This window comes from Puma concolor, chromosome D4, assembly GCF_028749965.1.
Source record: "Puma concolor isolate L17-30 chromosome D4, mPumCon1.1.hap2, whole genome shotgun sequence".
NCBI classification, from domain to species: Eukaryota; Metazoa; Chordata; class Mammalia; order Carnivora; family Felidae; genus Puma; species Puma concolor.
In genome coordinates this window covers 35,144,890-35,160,647 of record NC_141679.1, presented here as the reverse complement: position 1 = coordinate 35,160,647, position 15,758 = coordinate 35,144,890, and the positions used below count along the sequence as shown (strand labels likewise).

The following is a 15,758-nucleotide window of genomic DNA, read 5'->3' as shown; positions in this document are numbered from 1 at the left end:
TGCTCTGTCTCTCTCTGTCCCAAAAATAAATAAAAAAACGTTGAAAAAAAAATATTAAGGAAGAGTCACTATTTCCTGCTTTACAGCATGTGGACAAAAAAAGTTTCATGTTAATTTTTGACATTTCATTATTTCAATTAAATACTTTATCACATAAAATTGATACCAGCTTCTCATTTACCCTCTTGCTTTTTCTCCTCTCTGTCTGAAACTACCTTAAAAACACAATGGTAGAAATACAATATCTGAGAGACAATTTAGAGTTTGAAATATCGTTTTTAAGATATTTTTGTTTTATGTCTTGTTAATTAGGTTTTGAATCTCTTGAGGCCAGGGACTGTGTCTGAAAATACCTATAGTGGCTGACACAAGGTAAGTCTGCAACACATCTTGACCTTTCTTTCCCTTCTTTGGATTCTGATACATGATATAGTGCCTACTATATAGTTAGCACTTAGCAAATACTGATTAAAATGAATGCATGGAAGGAATACTCAAACATTGTGTTCTATTTACCTCATATTCCTCTTATAAAATGTGATAATACTAAATCATTCTTTACTATGGATAACCAGTTTTTCTTTTATCAATTAGACTCAAAACAATGGGACAACAAAGAAATAATCTGTCAATGGATTTATTTTTCAGTTCTGAATCATGGATGATGTTAGTCATGAATGTGTGGGAAACCTAACAATGGGTTAAAGTTTTGAACTGGAGCAGCAGATGCCTATAGATTTAAATGTTGATTGAATTTAGCTGCTGCTGCTATGAAATTATTAGCCCTCGGCGGTGGTCTCGCCTACATACTTTATTTTGGTTCTTCTGGAAGCTACAAAGCTATTTATTGTTAATGAGGGAATAAGTTAAGAAAACAGATTAGCAAATAGATTAGCAAAATTTTAAATGTCTAATCTCTGTTAAACAATAACAGGTTATAATATGATGCATTTAGTATCTCAGTATTTTGCAAGAAAATTTTTGCTATTAACATAACTTTGTTACCTTACATATCCTGTCTCTAATATAAACATTTCATCTATTATAACAGTACTTTTTTTGATAAAATTCTTTACCAACTACATTTTTCTTGCCCATTGCAGCTTAATATTTTGCTTCTAATCTTAAAATGATAATTCTCTGAAATAAATCATTCCTATGCTGTCTTTAAAATATTTGATCTTTTGGCTTACCATTTAAAAGTATTATCCTGTATATGGGGCGCCTGGGTGGCGCAGTCGGTTGAGTGTCCGACTTCAGCCAGGTCACGATCTCCAGGTCCGGGAGTTCGAGCCCCGCGTCAGGCTCTGGGCTGATGGCTCAGAGCCTGGAGCCTGTTTCGGATTCTGTGTCTCCCTCTCTCTCTGCCCCTCCCCCGTTCATGCTCTGTCTCTCTCTGTCCCAAAAATAAATAAACGTTGAAAAAAAAAATTTAAAAAAAAAATAAATAAAAGTATTATCCTGTATAAACCTGCGATGAATTAGACAATAACCTAAAATGATTTTTAATTGATATTTTGAAATACAAATTTTGTAAATAAAGTTTACAAAGCTTAAAAGTTCCTTAGCATGCTTAAATACTCTTAACTACTAAAATTTTTAAATTTCCAGCTCCAAGGAAAGAATACCACCTCCCAAATTCTATGTTAACTTTATTTTTGAATTGATGTTTCTTACGATTCTAAGAAAAAAGGATATATGAATTTATAGAAAATGTACACAACAGTCCTTCAGAAACCAAGATATGATTGAAGTCAAATTAGATGGCCATTAAACAAACAAGAGAGATGGAGGCATGCCTGGGGGGCTCAGTCTGTTAAGTGTCCGATTTTAGCTCTAGTCATGATCTCATGGTTCCTGAGTTCGAGACCCACATCAGGCTCTGCTCTTGCAGTGCCAAGTCTGCTTGGGATTCCCTGTCTGTCCTTCTTTCCCTCCCTCTCTGTCCCTCTCCTGCTTGTGTGCTCTTTCTCTCTCAAGGAGAGAGAGAGAGAGAGAGAGAGAGAGAGAGAGAGAGAGAGAGATACAGGGGTTGCAATAAATTTATTACAGGCTCTCAGCTTGTTTCCCTTTTAGTTCCTCATTGTTTCTACTTTATATTTTAACATTCAGCTCACCTTCACCATACAGCTTCCTTGAAAACCCCGTCAAAATGATGCTGTCTTCTGAACTCCTGTGTTTTTGCTCATGACATGACTCTCATGATATTAATCATTCTGCTTTATGGTTCAGCAATTTGTATAGAATCACTTTCTATTTTCTGAGCACATTATATTCCAGAGTAAGTTTAAAAACCAGTTGTTTGGGAATCCAAAGTACTTATTCCCATAGAACTGACAATAGAAATGATGTTCCTATTTTCTTTTAAGTTCTATCTCTGATATAGTGTCAATAGAAATATTTCAAACATATTTCCATTTATGATATTGCTTCTTCAGAACAAATCAATTCTATTATAAGTGGCAAATTGCATGGGTTCTAAACATGGACTTGCCTAGATTTGCTGCTATTTGCTGGTTGTTTGATTTTAGGCAAATTATTCAATTGTGTGTTTGAGATTTCTCATCTGTAAAATGGAGATAATAATTGTACCACTTCCTAGACTATTGTGAATATTTAATAAGTTTTATATGAAAAGTCCTTCTAAACAGCGCCTGACATATATAGCAGGGGATATGTAGGGTAGCCTGTAAATATTACAACTATTCTTTTCATTGAAACTTGGAGTATCAGGAACTTATCTGTCCATATACAGGCATGTTTAAAAGGTGAAATATGAAATGTATTTTAGAATTTCACCTTCTGCAGACAGGAAAGATGAATAAGAGAACACAGTCTCCCATGCCTGTATTTTCAGGTTGAGTAGGAATGGGAACAAAATAGTGTAACTATCTCCTTCTCATCACAAAAATGAATTGAAAGTAAAAATAACAGTGATTGTTGTTGATACTACTTACTGAGCTCATAAGATGTGCCAAGCATACAGTGAAGGGCTTTACCTGGTATCCTCATATCTTCCGGTTACAGGTAAAGAAACTGGGGTCAAGGAACAAAGATCTCTAATAAGAGTTAGAACAAGAATCCAAACCCCAGCCTCTCTGATTTTAAAGTTTACAATATTTCCACTCCACCAAAGACAGTGGTATGAGGCAGGGACAAAAGTATTTTTCAGATTAATATTTACTCATTTTAATGTCTCTTAAGAAGCTATTCCGCCAGTTAACAAACCTATCTAGTTCTTTCTAACCCTGCCTTCTTCAGACTGTCTACAAAAATATAAGACATTCTGTCAAACAATTGGGTAAGGCCCAGAACACTTTATTTATGGCATTACATTTGATCAATATTTCCCAAACTGTCTTCTCCATTTTTCTGAGATCACCAGCTCACTAGTAGTGCTTTAGGGCATTACATTAGAAATTCTTCTTTCCCTCTGTAGTCCATAGTCCATGAATGTTATATCATCAGTCTTGAAAGCAGGCAACTAACTCTAACATATAAAATACTGAGCTTTTTAATTTTGCCAAACAAAAAACAGATTTCTTACTTAATGTATCCTTTATCCTTTAAATGTATTTAACCTTTATTTTTGATATGCATAATAATCTCATATCTCGTACATACCTCATTTACTCTTCATAGTAAACCTCTAAAGACTATACTTGAATTATTTCCATGTTAGGATAGGGACCTGAGAACTAGGAAAACTAGATATCTTGCCCAAAGTGACACAAGTAGTAGTAGTATCAGAATTTGAACCCAGGTGGAACTTCAGAGACAACAGTCGCCACTATGTTTTGAGACTGCTTTGAATTGAGACACCCGAAATAAATAGCAAAAGCATGAGCCTTACACTCTCTTGGCAGTTTCTCTAAGTGTCTAGTTGGGAGATTTTTGAAAGAAAGGTCTACACCTTGTTACTCATCTTCCTATGCCTTACAATGTTTAAAAGAGTGCCCTGACACCATGGACACTTTATAAATGACTGCTTGAGGATATTATGGGATATCAAAGATACTGTTCATGATGAATATAATTTTCTCAAATTAAAGTCTCAAAATATTTTACCTTGTGTTCATTGACAAAATTTGGACAAATTGGTTAAATGAGCTTTCTTTTTCATGTATTGTCACTGTCACTTCTCATAATTGGATCAAGCTAATGCTAGCTAGAAACTGTTAAACTGTCTGAATTTGGAAATCCACAAATATGTAGGGTGAACATAATATTATTGTGGGTTCTACAGCCAAGTGCTCAGCTTATTTTGGCAAGCGTAATTTAGTTTTTTGTGAATGATAACATTTGATTATATGCTGTGCAGTATCATGTTTTAGTATAAGGACAAATGCCAATGCCTATAAATATCTTCACATAATTAAAGTAACCTTCTGGAACTTTAGTTAACTCTTAGAGTTTCATCAATTAAGAAAGTCAGAAATACTAAGGCTTCTTTGGGTGATTTTGGAATTGTTCACAAAGTTCTGACTAGCACTATTTTGGAGAAATAAGGCAGATCTGCAAAGTAAGTCATCCCATTAAATGAGTCAGGCTTTAGTTATTTTTAGTAAAGGAGTAATCTGTGTTACATATAGCCTGGACATATTCAGATCTGTATAAGAGATTTTTGATTACAGTATAAATTTGCCAATCCCAGGTAAAGAACAAGTTAATTTAATTAAGCAAAGTTAATTGTGTATGCAGACTGTATGGCCAGAAGAAGAATGCTCAGCAGGAAGTTCTTTGAGCATTTCTGCTTGAGAGAGTTACATTTTTGCATTCAGGGGTATAACCAAAACTTTAATATTATGTATTTCACTTGAAAAAAATACTTAAAATTATTTACCAAGTCAGTATAGGAACAGTGCAGGGTATGTGGGGTGTTGCTAAGTTCTTTCCAGCTCTAGAAGTCTGTAATTGCAATGATTCTTTACCATGAGTCAACTTAGAGTTTGATTTAGTATGTCTATATTTTTATGGCCATTGAATGTTAGAACTAATGGAGACCTTAAAGACTCCAAGCCATGTTTGTACATGACAAATTTACACCCAGAGAGATCAATGACCTGTCCAAGACCAAAAAGATGTTTGGTAATATGTCTGTGAATCAGATTTTTTTTTTTTTTTTTTACTCTGCGTTTAAGCCCATATTATCATTCAGTGGAAACAAGAAATTCAAGACATAAAGACTAAGGAAGGTCACATATTCAACATCATACTCTATAGGAAACTTCCCCGTAACACACAATCAGCCAGTCTGTGATTTGAACTATAGTATTAACCTCACTTTCATTATTGGGCAGCTCTAATTCCAAGACAGTTCTTCCTTAAATTGACACAAAATCGACCTGCTTTTATGTCTATCCACTGTCTTCTATTTTCTATGGGAAATATCCATAGCTCCTTCAACCATTCCTTTTATGACATGAGTTTCAGATGTTCATGGTCCGATGCCTCCTCTCCACACATCAATAATATGTTTCATGTTTCAAGTAGATATCTAGGATTAAACACAATGTGACAAAAGGTATCTACAGACTACCTTCAGCATGAGGAAAGGCTACTATCTCTTGATCTTACCGCAGTACTTGTAGATTTTTAAATTAACCTCACCTTTTGTATATTTCAATTTCCCTTGTAAAACAATTAAAGCCTAAAGGATTTTTTTTTCACATGGACGACTATAAATCTTATGTTGATTTTTACATTAGTTTGTTATTTTTATCATTTTAGGTCAATATTGACAGGATTAAACATAACAATTCACTGTTAACATCACCATAATCAAAAAGACTACCTATCAGTCTGGATTGAGTTTCTCAAGAAAGTCATGATGATTAAAAAATAAATAAAGAAAAAAGAATTTAAGTCTAATTTCAGTTCATAATGACACAAAAATAAAACAGTATAAAATGAATTAGAAGATAGTTATATTATGTAATTATGTCTTTCTCTCTAAGAATACTATATATGACCTAGTCTTGGCCATAATCATCAATTTGCTTCTAAAAAGAGAAGTTAAAAAACAATTAGGTTTCCTTAATTTTTCTCTGAACTTTAAACTGCTTTTAAAAAAATAAAGTTTTTCTCAATTCAAAAAGAGAGGAAGAAAGAAAGAAAGAAAGAGAAAATCTTGGCTTACAAAAAAACCTTTTTAATTAGAATTAGAGTGGACATATATATAGACAGATATAGATATAGATGATGTAGATATATATATATAGAGAGAGAGATAGATGTATAGAGATAGATGATAGTTACATAGATAGATAGATAGATAGATAGATAGATAGAATAGATAGAATAGATATAGGTATATATCTCATGTATGTATATATATCCAAACTAAGGGTACATTTGACAACCTAATTATCTAGAATAAAATTCCATTATCATGTATATTTTTAAATCTTTCTGGCCTTAGTTAAGTGATCCAAGTTGGAAATCACTGGCTACATCCAAATTAACTGAGAACTGAATGGTTGTTAGTGGGGGAATAGAGCTATAAATAGAGGTTGGCCTTTTTTTGAAATGTATTTTGCTTGTTTGTTTTGAAATTTTATTTAAATTCCAGTTAGTTAACATGCAATGTAATATTAGTTGCAGGAGTACAATTTATGATTCATCACTTACATATAACACCCAGACATCACAATAAGTGCCCTCCTTAATACCCATTTGCTAATTTAAATAGAGGCTGACTTCTTAACTCCTCCTCAGAGTGACCTTAATGGTCAAATCATCCAAGATTATGTTCATACAAAGGTAGACTCCACTGTTGAGAAATAAATGACTTAATAAACTTAAAAATGTCAATCAAATTCAGTTATAGGTGGAATGCAGAGCCAAAACTACTGGACTAGTATTTTAAGAAACTTCTTAGGTGTCAAATCCTTAAGTGTCCATATTTATCTGCCTCATTCTCTTCCACTATTTCCCAGTTACAGGTTATGGAAAGATGGGGGATGAAATATGAAAGTAGCTATCTGAGATTATCTGAAGCATTAAATGTTGGCACTTGATAGCTGGATCTGCTGTCCAAAGGGAAGGGCTTGGAGACTCAGCTATAATAAATCACCCAGAAACTGAGTTCAAGAATGATATCTAAAAGGTTATGCTTTTGTTATTTTGTTTTGTTTTGTTTGTTTTGAGATCTCCAGAATTTGGGAACTAAGCTATACCCACTGCATTTGTCTCTGCATTTGTAAGTAATGTGAGTTTTTGCTAATATATGAACAATTTCTTATATATTCAGTGGGATAAAGTTAAGAGTGCTTAGGATGGGCTGGCTGTGTTAAACATGGAGAGAGTTGCCTAGATCAGGGAAAATACATAGGAGGGGAAGTTACAAAACAGGGTCACACAGGGAGGACAGTGCTCCTCAAGAAAGGCAGTAACTTTCTGGGTCCTATACTTGTAGGAATTTTTAAGATTATTTTTGTACATTTAATAAACATGCCTTGTATGAACTTATGTATTACATTAGCAAAGATTTTAGGGATTAATTACTCTTGTGGTGATGGTGCAGAACTAGATAATTTTTTTGAATTTCATGTTCTGTATAAATCTTAAGCACATGAAATAGTTCCAAACTTTAAAAAGAGAGAGAGAGAGAGAGAGAGAGAGAGAGACTTCTGAATCTGATCCCAGATTTTCTTATTCAGAATCACATTTTTGTATCATGTTTAAAATATCAGAAATCATCTGAAGTTATTGAATGGAATTATGAAATCTTCTATAAAATATCTTCTGTTGAAAACAGTTGTCTATAATTTGCTTAAGATCCTCATATTACTGCAATTTAAAACCACACTTATGCCAAGAGAGGATTGTGTATATATAATATTTTCTCATCAATCACAAGGTTGATGCTAGTGAAAATCCTTGAGGCAGATAAATTTACACATTAGGAATATATAACTTATAAGGTTATATTTGCACCAATGAAAGTCTATATAAATAATTTTACCTTGATGAAAAGTAGATAAACATAATAAATAAATACATTTATTAGGATAATAAATAATGATGCATAATTATTATAATTTGTATATCTTAAATGAGTAATTGTGGGTATGCACAAAATCCTATTTTCATTCATCTATTCATTAAATATTTATTAACCAGTCATTACTCTAGATGGTAGAGAAGGATAAAGATGAAAAAACTATAGTTGTTTTCAAGGGGTTGGCAATCTATTAAATGGAGACAACATAAAAGCAAGTAAGTGAAACAACATTTTGTAGTACTATTTATTTATTTTTAATTATTTTAATGGTTTTGTTTTGTTTTGTTTTGAGAGAGAGAGAGAGAGAGAAGAGTGTGAGCAGGGGAAGGTAGAAAGAAAGGGAGACAGAATCCAAAGTAAGCTCCAGGCTCTGAGCTGTCAGCATAGAGCCCAAACCCACAGACTGTGAGATCATGACTTGAGCTGAAATCAGACACTTAACTAGCTGAGCCACCCAGGTACCTCTTGTAATACCTTTTAATGCAGAAGCTTGGATAAGCTAATATAAATGCCTACAGATAGAGTTCCTACAGTAGGCCAGATGTTCCAGATGCTGGTCATACAACATTGAACAAAAACACATACATTAGAGTAGGAGAGGCAGATGGTAAAGAGAAATAGGTATAGAGTATATTAGATAGTGATGAGCAGGGGAATTTATAATATTTCACAGCCAGTGAAAATGGGTCCCCTCATCGAATAGACACTCGGCCACCCAGATTAAAGGTTCTTCCCACCAACTGAATATCAGATTTGAATTAGTACTAATAGGAAAAATACAATAGGAAAAGAAATTTAAAATATCACGTAGGGGATATATTGAAATTTTAGAAATTTTAACTGAGAGATGACTTTTTAAAATTATTTTTTTAACATTTATTTTTGACAGAGAGTGAGTGAGCGAGCATGAGTTGGGGAGGGCTAGAGAGAGGAGGAGACACAGAATCTGAAGCAAGCTCCAGGCTCTGAGCTATCAACACAGAACCCACTGCTGGGTTTGATCCCACGAAGTGTGAAATCATGACCTGAGCCGAATTTGGACAATTAACTGACTACACCACCCAGTTGCCCCAAGAAAGATGACTTTTTTTAAATGTTTGCTTAATTTTGAGAGATAGAGAGAGAGTAAGTGGGGGAAGGGCAGAGAGAGAGGGAGACAGAATCTGAAGCAGGCTCCATGCCCTACGCTGTCATCACAGAGCCCGACATAGGGCTCAAACTCAGGAGCCAAGAGATCATGACTGAATTGAAGTCAGATGTTTAACCAACTGAGCTACCCAGGTGCCCCAGAGAGATGCTTTTTTTTTGTAATGACTTCGAATTGTGATTTTATTATTTGTGTATTTATTTATTTAACATTTATTTATTTATTTTAATTTTATTTTTTATTTTTTTTAAATTTACATCCAAATTAGTTAGCATATAATGCAACAATGATTTCTGGAGTAGATTCCTTAGTGCCCCTTACCCATTTAGGCAGATAGATGACTTTTAGGCAAAATTCTTAAGAAAGTAAAAAGTTAATCCTATAGATCACAGAGGAAGGCCATTCTAGAGGAAGGAAATAGCAACTACAAAGACCGTGACGAGGAAACTTATCTAAAGCAAGAAGGCAATTGTGGCTGGAGTGCCCAGTACAAACAAAGGTAAGAAGAGAACTTTGCAGCTCCTAGTAAGAGCTTTGACTTCTATCCTAAATGAGATGACATCTCACTGAAGGTTTTGAATAGATGACTAACATGACTGTTCATATATTTTAAGAGGATCCCTCAGGCTTCTTGGTTGAGAATTGATTAATGGGCGCAAGAGCAACGATAGGTGTACTAAAGGGGCTGTTGCAATTATGCAGGCACAAGGTAGATCAAGTTATGAATTTGGGAGTGGAGAAAGTGGTTAAAATCTGGATAGGCATTGCTTTGAAGGTAAAGCTACCTGGTTTTCCAGACAAACCAGATGTAGGTTGTGGGAAAGAGGGGCAAAGAATGACATGGACCACCCCCCCCCCAAAAAAATAGCTGTCTACATGCCAAACCCTTTGCTAATGCCTAAGGCACATAAAGGGGAGTAGGACAGACGTAGTCCATCTAACATGGATAGTCAATTAAAAAACAATTGTAGGAGTGTGTAAATAGTCTTCACATATGGGAAGCACAAGAGTTCATAATAAGGATGCTTAATCTACCAAATAGGTAAGGGACAATTTCTATAGGAATGAAAATAATATGAGTCTAAGGATTAATCAAATTTATATTCAGGTGAAAAAAGGGTATGGGGGAGAAGGAAAATTAGTTATATTTGAGTATGGGATCCCAAGCACTTTAGATTTACTAATATCTTATTAATGACTTTATTGCTATGTCTCCTTAAGGTTAGTATATTCTTAGCAAACCATTTCTTGCCACTGGCAGTAAGTTGGTTCAAAGGCTATATTCTTATGCATTCCTTCTTTCAAAGAATATTCTTGAACAACCCATTTATACTAGGGTCTCTGTGCTAATTGCTGAGGACTGAACTGGGATGAATTATATTTGGATCCTTCCCAAAAGGAGCAAAGACCATAGTTTAATTTCCTTTGTGACCACCTTAAGTAATTTATTCTATTAAGGTATGCATTTCTTTTTTTAAGTTGCTAGTATACTACATTTGTAGTATCATACACGGTGTGAGTTACCTGAATTACTAACTACTCAACAGACCTCCTTTAAAGGCATGCTGCTTGTTTTCCCATCATCCTCAAGTATCCTTAGCACCTATTAAACAGTATAGCCTATAATAATATTTTTCAGTGAATATGTCAAATTCTCAACTCTTTGTTTTTTGCTATATATCATTGAAACATGAAGAATTACTATATCTTTATATATTTTAAGATTTTTTATGAAATTTTTAAAAATAGAATATGCCAAAAAGCTATGTCATTGCTTCTATTAAGGATTTTTCATGTATGTATATGTAGTCATTAATAATTTTGAACTTAGTATCGCTTAAGGAAGAGTAATTTTCTTCTAATTGACATGTATACTTTCAATCTTTCTCCTCTTTTTGATATCAATTACTTCCACAAAATTCTAATTCCCATCAGCATATTTGACCTTGCTTTTCACATATTCACAATTTTCCCTATTTATAAACTTCCATTTAGCACTCTTGTCTAAACATTGATTTTAAAGCTATTAAGTTTAGGATGCCTAGAATCACTTTCCTCTTTTTTTTTTTTTTTTTGGTGAGCATTTCCTTTACTTGAGGAAAAAAAGTTTTCTTTCTAATTCTCTGTGAAATCAGGTATAATTTTATTCATATGGAGAAGAAATACCAATAATTATTATAAATACATTTTAATGTGAATATTATTTTATAATCAGAGTCACTCCATGCCACACCAATTTTTGCCTCAGATTTCGTAGGAAAAAGGAATTGATCTGGCAGCAAACAAATGCAAAGTTATGGATCTGTGAAAGTTATTAACCTCTCAATGCCCCATTTAGCTTTTCCCATTCCACAAGAATCAATGGCAAACACACCCATCCATTTTATGTTCCTCATTAAAGCAGAGAGTTAACAAGAAATGAGAGCCTGTTGTTTTGTCTTTCAACTTGGTAATGTTTATATTATTCTAAGACAATAGGACTGCTTCCCTGGTGGTGCCACAATATGGCAGATACTTTTTAAGCTTCCCTGGACAGCTGTACTTATGATGTAGTGGAACCCATAATCCACTTTAAGTTCTGCTTGATTTGAAAGTACCAGTCACCACACTTCTCTCTTGAATGGACTTAATTCCACAGATCCAAATGCTGTCTCATTGTTATTCTAGACCATCCTTCTTCCCTCTTATTCTCATCCTCCGGTCACTTGTTTTAAGAATTTTCAAAGTCTGAAGTTGAGAAACGATGAATTCCTGCCTTATTCTTTTCTTATTTCTTTCTCTAGGTTGAAGAGAGACTATAAATAAGTGCATATTCTTTATATTTAGTATATTCCATTTTGTCAAATTGCCTTTCCAAAGCTTTTTGTTTTCTGAGCATCCACTTAACTATAGCAGTGAAACAGTGAAACTGCCTGTTGCCTTCCATTGAAAATTAGATTCTGGCCCTAAGCCAGGCTGCCTGAGCCAGCACTAATATAATTCACAACTGGAAGAAGACAATCAATTAATCAATACTATAATTTGGAACTGACCATGGTAGTAACACTCACAGCTATTAGACTCAACTGACTGACACCAGTTAGGATTAATGAGGTAGCAAGAGCAGGCAAACCAAAGATTCATTTAAAGATTTTTCCCTCTAAAATCAAACCACCCACTCTACTTTGTTATTTTTTCTTATTTAGTGATGCCACAGTGAAAGCTAATGTAAATAAGAATTTGAAGGACAAAGAATCTTACCCATTACAGTGATTTTGAACAAGAACTTTAATGAACCAATTAGGTAAGGACTGTAGAAAAACAATTCAGTTCAATGTTAAACTCTTCTGAAAATCTAAAAACATGACTAAAACTGCTTTTCTGATGTTACTGGGGCATTACTTGAAGCAATCTTATATGGACAGAGATTGGTATATTTACTAATTGGATAAATAACCACATACTTTAATGTTTATTTAATTTGAGAGGGAGAGAGAGAGAGCATGAGGAAGGGAGTGGGAGAGAGAGAGAGAGAGAGAGAGAGAGAGAGAGAGAAACACCAAGCAGGCTCCATGCTGTCTGCACAAAGCCCAACATAGGACTCCAACCCACAAATTGTGAGATCATGATGGGAGCTGAAATCAAGAGTCAAATGCTTAACTGAGTCTCCCAGGGACCCAAATGACCACCTTTTAAACTGCAAAACTTTAAAATACTTTCCAGAATTGTGTCAGGTTCTGTGCTGGCAGCTCAGAGCCTGGAGCCTGCTTCCAATCTGTGCCTCCCTCTCTCTCTGCCCCTCCCCAACTCATGCTCGCACTCTTTCTCCTCTCTCTCTCTCTCTCTCTCTCTCTCTCAAAAATAAATAAACATTTTTAAAAAAATTAAATAGTTTCCAGAAAACACTTATAATTTAATATTTCACTCATGCAATAAAATAATTACATAAAAATATAAAAACACATAAGATCTATGGTGCTCACAAAATGACAAATCCTAGTTAACTCACCCCGCCTATTTCTAGGACTTTCTAGCCTTTTCAAATCTTGCAGTTTTTTGTTTTTTTTTTTTTTTTTTTTTTTTTGACAAGACAAGGGTTTCCCCAAAGCCACTAGCTAAACATTTATAATGATATATCATTAAGCCAACCAGGAAGTTTGTGTCTTTGTTGTTGTTTCAGTTTTTTTTTTTTTTTTTTTTTTTGGGGGGGGTGGTTGGGCATAACTAGGTTCTGAGCCATCAGACTACAGATAAGTTTTAGAATGTGTCTAATATGAGATTTCAAAAGCCAGCCCAGGGGACTTAAGCATGATAACAGATTTTTTATTTTTCAACTAGAAGGCAAAATACAAAAGAATTTCCGTTAAATCTGGCAGAAAACAAAACAAAAAAAAAAAGAGTAACACAGCTGCACATTTTATACCACCATATATTTGAGGAGTAGGATGTGACTAGCAACATAACAAATTCCATATAGAGAGACTGTCTTTAAAACCAGGGCTTACCTCCATTTTTTTTTAAATTGGAAAAATCAGTATGAAATTATAACAATTAATCTCCTAATTGTAGCATGACAAATTAAAGCAAAGTACTTGGAATAAAGTCTTGGTATTTATATTTTCTTTCCAAATACTTGCTATATATTAATAACCAAAGGGCACTGAAAATGTAAAAGTCCTCTTAGTATTGAGTCAGAAACACTGAATTTATAATCTTTAATATAGTCTAGAGTTGGTTAGAAGTCAAGATAGAATTCTTTTTAGTGTGACCTTTTTATATATCATCTTTGGTGTCTTTTTGAAACCTATAAAATAAAATTTTAGAAATATTATGAAGGTTTTGGATGATAGTATTTAAGGGAAAAAAAGAAGGGCTAAAATAGTTCCCAAGAAAATACTGTAATAGACAAAACAGACTCATTAAATTAGAAAGTCAATGTGATTTTATCCATATTTGTTTCCACTGATATGGATTTACATATATACATATATATATATATATATATATATATATGTATGTATACAGCACTCATGCAATGGTTGTTTCTGTAATAAAATCATATATTCTAATTAAGTGGCATTTCATGAAATGAAGAATACATGTCCAATTGAATAATCTTGTTTTTATTATAGAGAAACACAAGAAAACTTAAATTTTCATTCTACTTGCCTGCACAAAATCAATAAAGAAATAAAAAATCAATAAAGCTTAAGTTTACTTTTAAAATGTAGTACTTAATGCTTTTAATAGATAAATGGTTTTTGATCTTTTTTTTTTTTTCCAACGTTTATTTTATTTTTGGGACAGAGAGAGACAGAGCATGAACGGGGGAGGGGGAGAGAGAGAGGGAGACACAGAATCGGAAACAGGCTCCAGGCTCTGAGCCATCAGCCCAGAGCCTGACGCGGGGCTCGAACTCACGGAGTGCGAGATCGTGACCTGGCTGAAGTCGGACGCTTAACCGACTGCGCCACCCAGGCGCCCCTGGTTTTTTATCTTAATGCAACTTCACCCTCTAGTAAATACATTGCTGTCATCCTGTCAGAAAATAAAGTATATAGTTTAAAATGAATTACTGTATTTTGTATGTGTTAGTCTTTTTCTGTTAAGATAATCAACTAATCCTTCTAAACTTTACAAAGTTGAAAAAATATATATGGAGGTGTCTCATCAAAACAAAACAAAATATTCAAGTCAGTGCAAAAGAAAAAACCCACATTTTTTAAGTTTCTTGTTTACTTCCTCCTTTATTTCTTTATATTTAACTTCATTTAAAACAAAAACACTTTGAACCAGCTTTCAAAAACTAGTGTATAATATAATGGCATATTTCGTTTTATTTTACTTCGATGACTTTTTATTCCAAAAGTAACTAAGACAGCTTTTGATGATCCATGTAATACAGTAAAATAAAATAAATTTAAAATGGTTAAAAATATAAAGGAAAGACAATGATAAATATAAGAAACTAAGGTAAAATATGGGAGATAAAAATAATGGATAAAAGTTAAAAAGTTACTTTTGTACTTTTGAGAAACAGGAGGATAATATACTATGCAACAGTATTTTATACACGGTCTTATATAAAGGAAAATGCCAGTCTAAGCTTTCTGGGGCAAGGGTCAGTAACCTTTTTCTCTAAAGGACCATACTGTAAATATTTTATAACTTGTAGGCTGTACAGACTCCATGGCAACTGGTCAGCTCTGCCATTTTATATGAAAATAGTCATATACAAAACATAATGAATGGACATGGCTGTATAATAATAAAACTGTTTATAGAAACAGGCAGTGGAGCAGATTTAACACATGGGCTATACCCTTTTCTAGAGACTAAGGCAAAAGTGGAAGAGTAATTTACATGATTTTATGATAAACATTTACTCCAAAAAAGGATAGCTTTTCTTGACACTAAAATGTGAGATGAAAGTCACTAATGGAAGCTTGGCAGTGGGCATTTAGTTAAATCTCTACAATAATTAAAATAGCATGTTTCATACAGCAGCTGGTCACAGTCCCATGAACATCTGTAAAATGAGTGTAAAATTCAGCATAAAATTGGATTTTTGGTCTCTTGTAGACAAAAACAATGGACTATTCTCTTCATTTTTTAATTGGCTATTAT

General features: G+C 33.7%; 1 protein-coding gene across 1 annotated transcript in view; it reads left to right on the top strand.

Annotated features, from left to right (window-relative positions):
* PTPRD (protein tyrosine phosphatase receptor type D) overlaps nt 1-15,758 on the top strand; it is a 2,237,777-nt gene that overhangs the window by 1,391,946 nt on the left and 830,073 nt on the right. Inside the window, exon 9 of the mRNA XM_086685253.1 lies at nt 313-372. The gene's annotated coding sequence lies outside the window, so the exon portion shown is untranslated. The remainder of the gene's footprint in view (nt 1-312; nt 373-15,758) is intronic.